We start from the raw sequence: 12,517 nt of genomic DNA on the forward strand, positions 1-12,517 counted from the left end.
GCCAAAATCAAGAGTTAGTATACTCTCTCATACATTTTCCAAGTTTGTGGTGATTTGTGATTTCCATTTGAGGCATTCACATTATTGGTGCTTGGCTCTCAAACTCCAAGGAATCAACAATCAACAAAAGGTATGTAATTCATCTAGTTCTTTTATGGTTAAAACTACCCCATGCCATGCTAGATAGGTTATAAACCTTGGAAAATAATATTTTGCATGTATCTTAGACAAACATAGATCCAAGGTTTAATAGGGTTGCATGTACACTTAGGAAGTGTTAGAATGCTCAAAACCCAACAGGTCTGTCATGTAGCAGTCCTAAAGGAACTCACTATGTGACATAGAAGGTGATTGAAGAACCTAGTCAACAACCAACTTCCTCAAGACCTTGACACCTAACTCTCCCGGCTTGTCAATATGTGACTTTATCTCCAAGATGTGAGCACACATAGACTTTGCTTGCCAATAGGGATTGAGTGACCTTGAACTTTTCAAGAACTTGTGGGTTAAGGAGAATAATTGGAGGAGGTGGAGGAAGAGAAGTATGATTTCCATGATCCAACCACTGGACATCATCTTCCTTAGGAAAGCTTGTTTCAAGGGATTTGGGAAGATCATAGTTGTCTTAACCAGACATCTATAATGGGAGAAATTCAAGTTAGTTGATTTAAATCCTTAATATAACACCTAATATGAAACATTACGGCTATTACCCAACAAAATATTTTATGACTTGAAAGAGGGATGCTGTAATCCAAGCTAAAAAATATTTGAAGGTAGGTAAATGACGATTTACCAATTTCCACCACGAAAAACGAAAAAAGAATTTTAGGTCTTAAGTGAATTGAAACTCCTAGATCCTTTGAGATTCATTGAACTTTTCAATGGCATGTTTAAATCTCGATTGTGCCCTTCAAGTTTTGTGACTGGGATGCCGAGGATCACAAAACAAGGTGTGAATAACCATGCAAATTAACTTGGTACCCTAAATTTTATCACCTATGCGATGTGCCGGTTAACCACACGCGCTCCACCAATCTATGATAAACATTAAGTTACCCTTTGCCACATATTTTCAGTCCCATGTTAGTGTGTCGGTTAACAACACACGCTCCACTAACGACTTGGTAAGGTGCAAAGTGCAATTTCATGGGTTAGCACCAAATTCACATTTTCCTAAGTAACTATGATTGCGAATTTATAAGTATTTAGTTACTTAGTATTTATCATTATACTTTTAATGAAGGGAGAATTATAGTCCTGTTAAACCCGTTCGGCTAACGACCCTCCACCAGTCAAGGAAGCGGTGGGTGAGAGTGGACACTCATTAAACTGTCATTTTATAGGCAGTAACCTTATACCCCCCTTATAGATCGGCTTCGTGAATGAGTCCTACTAACGATAAGACTGACTTTTACTCTTATATATATATATATTAACTATTAATATTATACTAGTATAAGGGTTGAATTTTAAACTCTTAAAATTCTAAGGGTCTAACTTGGAATTAAAGTATTCATGGGGGGAAACTTTACAAATTCCAAAACTTGAAGGCAAGTTTTGAACAATTCAAAAACTTTTGGTTTCCATAACTTATGAGTTTAAGGTAGTTTTAATGAAAAACTCTTCAAGTTCCATAACTTGAGGACAAGTTTTGGAAGACTTTAAAACATTAAAAGAAATGAGACTCTTCATTTTCATAACTTATGGAAATCTTATGAGTTCTAAAAATCATAAATGAGACTTTTCATATAACTTGAGGACAAGTTACAAAAACACATTTTATGAACAACTTTTAGATTAATTTGGACCGAAAACAAATTATCACATAACTTTTCTATTAATCTAAACTAACTCATAAGAACAAGATAATTCAAATCATCAATCATTAAGAAATTAGCATGAACACATAAACTAATACAAATCTTGAAATTATGACAATTATCTTAGAAATTGGATTAGCATGAACATTACCACATCAAAAACAAGTTTATAAGTTCAAAAACAGCTTAGGGTAATGTTCCTAGTCCAATTCCAGCCAAAAAACTCGAAGATATGCTGTCAGGGGGTTCAACTCGCCGAGTGCAAGATCCATCTCGACGAGTTGGATGATTTTATACATGGACACGTCGAGTCCCCTGTCCAGACAGCACAAAACTTCGATTTTCATCCATTTGCATCAAGTATAATTGAAAACAAGCCTTGGCTCTGATACCACTGATGGGTTTTAGTATACTACAACATCCTATGGTGCACATACAACCCTAAATACCTTGGATCTATGTTTTCACTAATTATACATGCAAAGGAGTTTCCAAGGTATTAAGCCTATAACTAGCATGCAAAGATGTAAACTACACAAGATGCTAGTTAGTGTAACATACCTTTTATGTGGTTGGAAGTCTTGATGCATTTGGCCTTTAAGAACTTAGTGCCCCAAGTGTTGCACCTCAAATGGAATCACAACTCACCTAGACACAAAGGTGACTCTTGAGAGAGAAACTCCATGCACCAAAAACCTTCATGAACTCCAAGCACAAGCACACACACAAGGTGGGGGTTTTAGGTCATCATATATGTATTTATATGTGTGGTATTTCAAGGGTCATGGGTATAACCCAAATCCATACCCAAGGGTTTTTATGATCCATGGTTCATGTGGCCCAACTTTTTATGTATTCATACATAAACTTGGTCCAACATCGATCATAAGCCCAACACATATAAATATAATTAATTACCATAATTAGTCCCCATAGATTTATTAGTCTCTTTTGATCACTAAATTAATTCCAAATTAATTCTTGATCAATAATAATTAAAACATATGATCTTATATTAATATATTAGAACTAATAATATATTAATAAATCATATATAACCTTTCTCTCAAGAGTCCATCCTAACAAATTGTCCATGTGTTATGCAACCCAAATGGACCATGCTACTCTCGGGTCGAGTACATACCAATAATAGTTATGAGCTTAGACATCTAATCCAACACATAGATAGGCCATAACTGGGCCTCGATGATTATGAGATATTGGGCCATCAGAATGACAAGTGTTGGACCAATAATAAATGGTTGGGCCTTAAGGTAAGACCATGTGAGGAGCTTGGGCCCAATTTGGAAAATTGGGCCATAGTTGGGCCTTGGTTCATTATTAGACTTTAGGGCCTTGGGCTTGAGTCAAGATAAGTTAGGGATAATGTAGTCTTTTACCCCAAGCAAGGACTTATGGATATGTATTAGGATCTAACTAATAATTGGGTTTATTTGGAAGTTGACAGCTTGGTGATCTGTCAGCCAGCAGCCCGTGATTTATTCGCGGGACTTCAACAGTGCAAGGTGAGTCCTCTTCCAGTAGGAATGGGTCTAAGGCACCAATGCCGGCCCGTGTAGTTTATATGTTCTTGATAGGAACACAGAGTGTGGGCGGGGCCCGTATCTCATTATTACCAGAGTATAGATATCAGTCAGATTGTTGGATTGCTATACTTGTTGTCTGTGTGATACATGTATGTGGTTGTTTATGTCTGTGAGTGTAGGCGGGGCCCGTATCTCATTATTATTCGAGTGTGGGCAGGGCCCGAATCTCATAGAAGCCGAGTGTGGGCGGGGCCCGAATCTCGTAGTATTATTTGAGTATGGATATGCGACTGCTTGATAGAATTAGATATACTTGTTGTATGTGTGATACTTGTATGCATGTTAGTAGCGGAGTGTGGGCGGGGCCTGAATCTCCTAGACAGCGGAGTGTAGGCGGGGCTCGAATCTCCTAGACAGCGGAGTGTGGGCGGGGCCCGAATATCCTAGATAGTAGAGTGTAGGTGGTGCCCGAATCTCCATGAGAGTGGACGGGGCCCGTATCTTCCAGTTGCATGTTATGTGTATGGTATGTGGTAGTTTAGGGAGACTCACTAAGCTTCGTGCTTACAGTTTTCAGTTTTGGTTTCAGGTACTTCGGTTTTCAAAAGAGGAGCTCGGGATGATTGCAGTGCACACACCATTTGTTCAGCCTGGGATGTTTATACTCTTATATATTGACAGATGTTATGATATTCTTGAGATACACGATTTATGATTTTTACATGTTGAATGATAATTATGGTTTTATAAATGATTTAAAACGAAATTTTTAGACTGTATTTTTGGGATGTTTCATTATACCTGTAAAATTTTATGTTTGCTAATATTCTAATACATGATTCTTTCATATATAGATTCTTGAGAGCATTTCTCTGAGCAGTTTGTTTGGTACTAGACAATCGAATAAGATATGTCGGGCTGCTGAATAGTCGAAACTAAAGAAGTTACATATGGAGCAATGCGAGAGGTTTCTTATAGTCTAAGGGTATGATTATTTTGGTTTTGATACATGATTCTTTCATATATGGATTCTGGAGAGTTTTCTGGTCAACATTTTGTTTGGTACCCAACCTCCGAAAGTGATCCATCGGGCTGTTGGATGGTCCAATCTTAGGAAGTTACAAATGCAATAATGCAACGTGTTTCTTGATGTTGAGCGGGCATGATTATTGATATAAATTTCCCATGGTCACCATATTTATAATGATGTTAAAAGTTGATGTATAATTATGTTATGAGGATAATAAGCTTATAAAGAAATTGCAGTCGATAGCAGATAAGAGTCGTACCAACTGGTGGTTTTTTATCTCCACGTGGATTGAATGAGATTCTTTACCTAATGCACATAATCAACTGGCACAACCTCTAACACTATCACCTGGAAAGTCACCTATTTATCAACCTCCACAAAATCAGGCATGACGAGCTGCAAGAAAAGGTTCATATCGATCTGACCCACCACCACTACCACCATAAACTGGACCAAAAATTGATAAAGACAAAATCATAACATAGTTTCAAAAGAAGCTTCAAGATTGTCAATGGAAATTGTTGGCAAATGATATATGTATGTCTCGTGTTAAGGTTATGTAAGAGATACATTTAGATCTTAATGATAAGGGTACCAGGATGACGGTACCTCACTGGGTTGGAGGTAAGTTATTATTTAACCCTCGTACATTGTTATTTAAATTAATGGTATGACTATTATTGCATCATTCATTATTTAATAGTATGGAACTGTTATATTATTATAGGATGACAAGGTTTCCCATGTAGAACCATTTATCATTGAGGATCGTGGTACGTTGCATGACGACAACTTTTGGACACTTGGATATGAGGTAGATAAATAATCACGTGTGTTATTACCCGTTGATGTATTGTTAAAAACATAATTATATTTATTCTTATCTTTTTGAAGGGTGACACTAATACTCTCATATAGGATGATAGACTTGATTGGATGTTTTTCACTCTCAACATATACGATAAGCTACTATAATGGCGATTATTTTTCAGAATTAGCATCTTGGTTTATCTCTATGTGAACCTGTATCCACAAACTCCTAATGTCTAGAAAGTATTAGGGTACAAAGCCTACTAATGTAATCCCCATAGCGAGTTTCAAACTCACCCTTGTGAAGGGCGTATGTGTACCACAATAGTCAGGCAATAAAGAGGAATGTGGAGTGTTCTTATGTTGGTTCCTAAAGAGGTTGGTCGCTGACCAATCTATGAGCATAGAGGGTAGCACCCAAACCTGTATCGAATGAGACTTGCATAAATTGCATGAGGTACAAGGAAAAAGTAGGGTTCATTTGCACGTTGTATTATTATTTAATATATTTATGTTTTGTAATTATTAGTTTTTACACTAGATTTATTTGTTTTTGCAATATAGTCTTTTCTTAAATCATATAAAAACCCACTTAACCATAATTAAACACATAAATATACACACTACAAATGACCAACGATTAATTTAAAATGGACAAACTAGAAAAACCCACTCCAAAATGAACACACTACAACAATGAGTAAACCTCCATAATGGCTTATTTGGAATTTTAGACGAAATGAACTTCCACATCTACTCATCCAACTGTCCGACTCCAAAGCCCGAACCCTCACCAGTACTAGAACCACTACCAGGTCTTCCTCGAGTGACCACCATACTGAAAATAGATCATTCAAAACATCAGGACACAATATATATATATATATATATATATATATATATATATATATATATATATATATATATATATATATATATATATATATATATATATATATATATATCGAGGAATCCCATATTCTACAAGCATCCTGGTATCATTGCAGCTTTCCTTGACTCAAGTACGGATCCTCTGCTTCCAGTAGTATGGGCCCATACTACCTTCCACATCTATTTGTACTTTCCCCAAGGATTGCTCCGAATCCTCCAAGTCACTCCCTTATCCGTACATACAACCCTCAACAAGACAAGGCTCCCCGCATAAAATCTCTTCCTAGGGTAGTCACCACACCACTCTCCGACATCAGATGCAGAAGGAACTCCCTCTAACCCCCTCTAACTAGCTCACGAATACAATTACATATCACCGAAACCAGATAATTCTTCGAATGAAAGGTCTCACACTACAACGGTTGGACTCAAACAAGAGCTGCACAATAGAGTTAAAACCTAACCATCTAAAATTATTTAGTCTCAATAATATTTAACTTAGCATATTTGCTTACTAGTTAACTGAGGTTAATGAGAACTCCTAAAAAGCATAAAGCAAGCAGCATTCGAGCATTGAGTAATCAGAACAAGTATAACCTAAACAGGCCATCCTATCACTGACTGATCAGTATTAGCATGCAAGTCTACAAGCTCATATAGCAGGCATATAAATGCATCTCTTCTAGATCCTTAGCCCTAATCTAGCATGCAATTCACAGGTTCACATATCAAGCATATCAGAAAATGTGTATAGGTATTTTGGGAAAACTTACTTGAGCTCAGTTGATTGCATGCACCACACCCCTTTCTTTTGTTAGAAAATTCCTCTTGTAAAACATTAATTTTTATAAAAACCTACCAAATCCTTAGTTTGAGATCAGACACACCCGAGAGTGTGCCCGAATCCCTCAAACCAAGGCTCTAATATCAACTTGTAACGTCGCAAAAATTAAGACCAAAAAATTCTTTAAATTATAGTAAAAACCATCATTCAAAACGTGTTCATAAAACCATAATAGAATCAGACTATGATCAAAACATCCAAATACATCATAGTCAAATATACTGCATAACAATATGGTGTGTGCGATGCGATGACCCCGAGCTCTTCCCTTTTGATCCAGAAGTACCTGAAACATAAACTGAAAACCGTAAGCACGAAGCTTAGTAATTTCCCCAAAACATCACATATCATACATATCAAACATATAATGGGCCCCACCTGGAATCGAGCCCCGCTCGGAACAGATCTGTCAATCATCAGGCCCCGCCTGGCATCGAGCCCGGCCCGGTATACATACAAACACATAAACACATGCAAGAATCATAAAGATAAATAACATACAATATATCATCAGGCCCCGCCTGGCATCGGGCCCCGCCCAGTATACATATCAAGTATCATACATGCAAGAGTCACACATACAACTAGCATTTTAATCATAACAAACTATGGGCCGACATTGGTGCCTTCGACCCGCCAAACACAGTGAGGAAACTCACCTCAATCTGCTGAATCTCTCAGATAAAATCTCGGACTACTGATCCGGAAAAATCCCCGCGCTAACACCTTCAAATAATATCCAATTAATAATTGGTCCACAATCTAAAACTGGAATCCTAGTCCGAAGTCCAACCCTCAGGGTAAAAGTCCATTTTACCCTTTCCTCACTTGGCCCAAACCTAAGGCCCAAAAAGCCCAATAATGCCCAACTTCCTAGTTAGACCCAAAACCCATCATGGTCCTAATCCAAGAAAGCCCAAAGCCTTATAATGCCCCAATATCAAAAGACTATTGGCCCAACAAGGCCCAAACCCTAAAAGTCCAAAATCTAGCCCAACAGGCGAAAGTCAACAAAAGTCAAGCTGCTGAGTACGCTTGGCGTACTCAGACTTACGCTCAGCATACTCCCTCGGGGCCAGTACGTGCAACGTACGAGCTGGTTACGCCCCGCTTACTCCACAGACGACCAACCCAACCCATTAAGCACTTAATCGGTTAACCTACTAATCTAAACTCTCAGATCTTATCCTAAGTGGTGTCCTAATACGTAAAGTTGGCAACTTTACTCCCATGCATGACTTAATGGGACCCAAACCTCAAAGAGAACCATAATAATGATCCTAACACATGCATGGACCAATATAACTCATAAATATTGCATATTTTAGGACAAGGGACCTCAAAGGTGATAAGATCTAACATCCATGGCTTCTAGAGTAGATCATACTCTCAATTATGGCTTATACGACTCAAAAATGCAAAAGTGAAGCCCTAACTTGGATCTAGCAAATGGAACCATCAAGTTGAGAGCTTTATACCCCAGATAGCTTGCAAAGATGATGATGATTCTGGAACTACAAGCTCAAGCCACTCCAAAGCAACCTCTGACTGTTCTTCTTCCTTCAAGTCACCAAAAGCACCACCAAAACTCACTTCCAAGCTAAAATCTCACAAATGCCATTTAGGGATTCAAACTTAGGGTATAGAGAGATGGAGGTTGGTCATATGGAGGTCTAAGGGTGACATAAGTTGTTTAAATAGGGCACCAACCCTAAAAAATAGGGTTCTCCCCTGCTTAGCGTACACCCTGCGTACTCCCACATACGCCCAACGTATGTGGGTGCTTCCGCGTTCCACTCACGAGCCAGTACGCTCAGCGTACTCATAGAGTACGCCCCGCGTACTCGGCTAGGGACTAAAATGAAAGGAATTTTACATTAAGGGCTAAAAAGAAACATGCCTACATGGAAAAAGGGTTAGAAGGGTTGGAAAAAATGAGTTCCTTCCACCTTTAGAGAAAATATAATGATTTAGGTAAGTAGAGAGTCTTTCTAGCTATTACAAATACATCTAAGGTTAAGTGTGCATATCTAACATGCAACTTTTAATTTCAAGAAATTGAATGTCATCACGATCCTAACTTCCTCTTTTGTATATACCTATGTCCCTTTGATTCGTGGCATCGCCATCTTCGAATTTGAAGGATTAGTCGATTTGGAATAAAGAATCACCAAATCTATTGACTAAGATGTCAAATTGCTTCATCATCTTCTAAAAATTGTCCTCAAGTGCTCTGATTTATGATTTCTGAATGCACCACGTTAATTCTTCATTCCATCTCATTAAATCTTGAGTTAATGTCTCCCTAAAATGAAATAAAACCCTAAACTAACTAGAAAAATGACATAAGACCTTTTAAATTGTAGGAAATAGTTAAATAACACTTTTAGTCCATGTAGTTTCAAGTTTTTGGAATTATATTTTTGGTCTTTAAGTTTTTTATTTTTATAAGTTACATTTCAGGTTTAAGATAACATTTAATAAATGGTCATGTGGTATTCAAAAAGTTGCAAGTTCATGATAACTTTCGATTGCCTTGCACCCATGGTACCTCAAGTTACCAAATCAAACACGGTTGGTTCCTCATCCGTTAAAGTTAACTTTTTACTTTATATTTAATTTTAAATGACTAAATTACTCTTTGACCAAAATTGAATTATACAAATACTACAATGACCGTTTTTGTAATCTTATTTTATTTCTATTTTTCTATTTTTAATGTTTTTTTATTGTTTTTTGGTTTTTTGGTTTTTTTTTTTTTTTTGGTTTTTTTTTGTTTATAAACTAGACTTTTCTTTTAGATATTATGTATTATTATATAATTCGAAATAATATTAAAATTACAATACACAAATAAAAAATATTAAAAGTGAAAAGTAAAATACAAAATTACAACACTACAAGAAATATGGGCATTAGCGGCAACGTCTGTCGCTAATGCCCTTTTTGTCGCCGCTAATACTTCACTGTCGCCGCTATTGACCTGTCGCCGCTAATACTTCACTGTCGCTGCTAAAAACACGTCACCGCTAATACTTTCGTGTCGCCGCTAAAAGCGTCGCCGCAAAAACTCTTTTCATTTTTTTTTGTTACAATTTTATGAAATCTGTTACAATTAAAAATATTAGTCGCGATAACTTATAATAAATTATTGAAAATAGCTAATAAATATATCAGAATAAAACTTACCATCCTGTTCATGCTGCCCGCGACCAAAGCCTCCTAGAGGTGGTGGATCTCCAGCTCTATCACCTCCGTGACCAAGGCCCATAACATCGGCCATCATAACAAAGAATATCGCCCACGTAAACCTCATTTGTAGCCTGTAAAATTAAAAGATGTACAATATAGAAACACAATATGAATAAAAGTTAGTTACAAAACAATTTATGATTATGAATAACTATATTTCTTATAACTATATTTAATATCTAAATTAATAATAGAAAATTTAATTAAATAGTTTTACAAAACAAGTTATGATTATGAATAATTTTAAAACTAAAATACCACATAAATATTAAATTTGATTTGAAAATTACTCTTTGTAATATACACACTTTGTTTTTCACACATAACATACATAAATACACACATTATACATACAAATACACATAAACATTTTCCTACACATATTCATTATAACATCATACTTATTTTTCTATTATAGCAACCTAATTTTTTTCATTTTTTCCATACATACAAATCACATATATAATTTCAAAACTCATACACATACACAAACACAAATAATACACATACAAATAACACACAAAAACAATTATGACGACAATTTCGGTAAGAATTCCAAATTCCAAATAATAACCATACAAATAACACACAAAAACATACAAATCAGATATATAATTTGAAAAGTCATGAAAAAAAACCTGTGCTAGTGTAATTTAGAGATTTTCCAATAAGAAATCCAATTTTCCGGCAACAATTCCGGCAAGAGATCCGGCAGAACTAGATTTTTCGACAAGGGTTCCAAAAACCTTAAATTAAACACTTAAAACTAGTAAGGAAAACTCCAAAACAGAAGTTGAATAGAAAATAGGGGAGAAATCGGACCTTTAATCGAACTTTTGTCGTCGGAAATAAGTGTGGTCGCCGGTAATAATGGAGCTCCACTGGTGGCCGACGGTAATGGTTGCCGGAGACGAGTCCTGTGGCGCAAACAAAGTCGTCGGACGAGGTGAAAGGAAGCAGAACGAACAGGATAGTGACGCAGTGGGGGGTTATCTGCGACGCATATTAGCGGCGACGCTAGGGTTTTAGCGGCGACAAAAGTTATTAGCGGCGACACCCCTGGAGGGAAAAGACAACGCCATTTTTCCTCATTTCCCACCGTTGGATGAAAACCAGATCGAACGGACAGGGTTCATTTGACGCGGATCAACACTGTAGCAACATTAGCGGCGACGGCTTTAGCGGTGACGCCAGCTATTAGCGGCGACATGTAACGCGTCAATTACATGTCGCCGCTAATAGCTTGTGTCGCCGCTAAAGGCGTCGCCTCTAATGCCCGTATTTCTTGTAGTGCAAGACTAATGCTCCTTATTATTCTATTTCTCCTCTTTGTTTTTTCTGAGTTTGTAGTGGTGCGATGAGATATGGCAACTGGAGTTTATGGTGGTACTCCCCTTCCCTCGTATCTTTGTGTCTCCTCTATTCCTTTTTTCTTTTTCTTTTTTAGTTGTAGGTCCGATCGGTAAGAAGATCGATCAACAGGAGTTAATTTTGATGAGTTTGTGGTTGTGTGATTGAGATATGACAAAGAATGTGGCGTGTGATGATTAGAATAAGAGATGGAGATGGTGGTCCACCCCAAAATCTAAAATTAAATTATTGGTTGATAATTTGTTTGGTGATTTCCGGTTAGAATTTTTGGGTAACTTGTTGGCAGGATCTTTGTTAGGAAGATAAACATGATAAACAAAAATAACATAATTCAACATATATATAAAGTTAGAAAGGGGTAAATTAGTCGTTTCACATGTTTAACCAACATCTTTTAATGGAGTTACATAAATGGATCAATCATGCTTGACTTGGAAACTTAGGTCCCGTTTGATAGTTTCTGTCTGCGAAAGTGATGTCTGGTAAAGTGCTGTCTGGGAAAGTTTTCTGACCGGGAAAGAAACCATGCTGTTTGATTGTACATCTGATTCAATAAAAAATAAATTTTAAAAAAGTTATTTAAAAATAATTAATAATCCAAGAAAGAAAGAAAGAGGCCGGGTTTGGTGCATAATTGTCTTTCCAGCCAATTCAGCCAGAAAGATATGATTTTTGAGCTTTCCGGGAAAGACATATCTTACCGAGAAAGACCCTTTTTTGTGCAAATCAAACAGTCTTTCCGGTCCATTCAGCCAGAAAGATATGTTTGGACCTGCAAAGATGCGTATCAAACGGGGCCTTAAGGTACCACGGATGTAACGCAAACAAAAGTTATCCTGAATTAATTTGCTACTTTTTGAAAACCACCCATTTATAAATTTTTGTCTAGTTTTAAATTTCCGAATAACACTTTAAGTTCTTTAACTTGTTAATTTGTAAGAATAAAAAA

At 36.7% G+C, this 12,517-nt stretch overlaps 1 long non-coding RNA gene across 1 annotated transcript; it reads right to left on the reverse strand.

The window, feature by feature from the left end:
* Nucleotides 1–9,843: 9,843 nt before the first annotated feature.
* LOC145109950 (uncharacterized) lies at nt 9,844–11,786 on the reverse strand. The gene is made up of 4 exons (XR_013709356.1): nt 11,020–11,786; nt 10,836–10,943; nt 10,135–10,268; nt 9,844–10,051 (listed from the first exon to the last, which is right to left on the reverse strand). It is a non-coding gene; the product is annotated as an uncharacterized LOC145109950 (long non-coding RNA).
* Between the last annotated feature and the right edge of the window lie 731 nt (nt 11,787–12,517).

Source organism: Lactuca virosa, chromosome 4 (genome assembly GCF_052849685.1).
Source record: "Lactuca virosa cultivar CGN04683 chromosome 4, Lactuca_virosa_CGN04683_v6, whole genome shotgun sequence".
Lineage (NCBI taxonomy): Eukaryota > Viridiplantae > Streptophyta > Magnoliopsida > Asterales > Asteraceae > Lactuca > Lactuca virosa.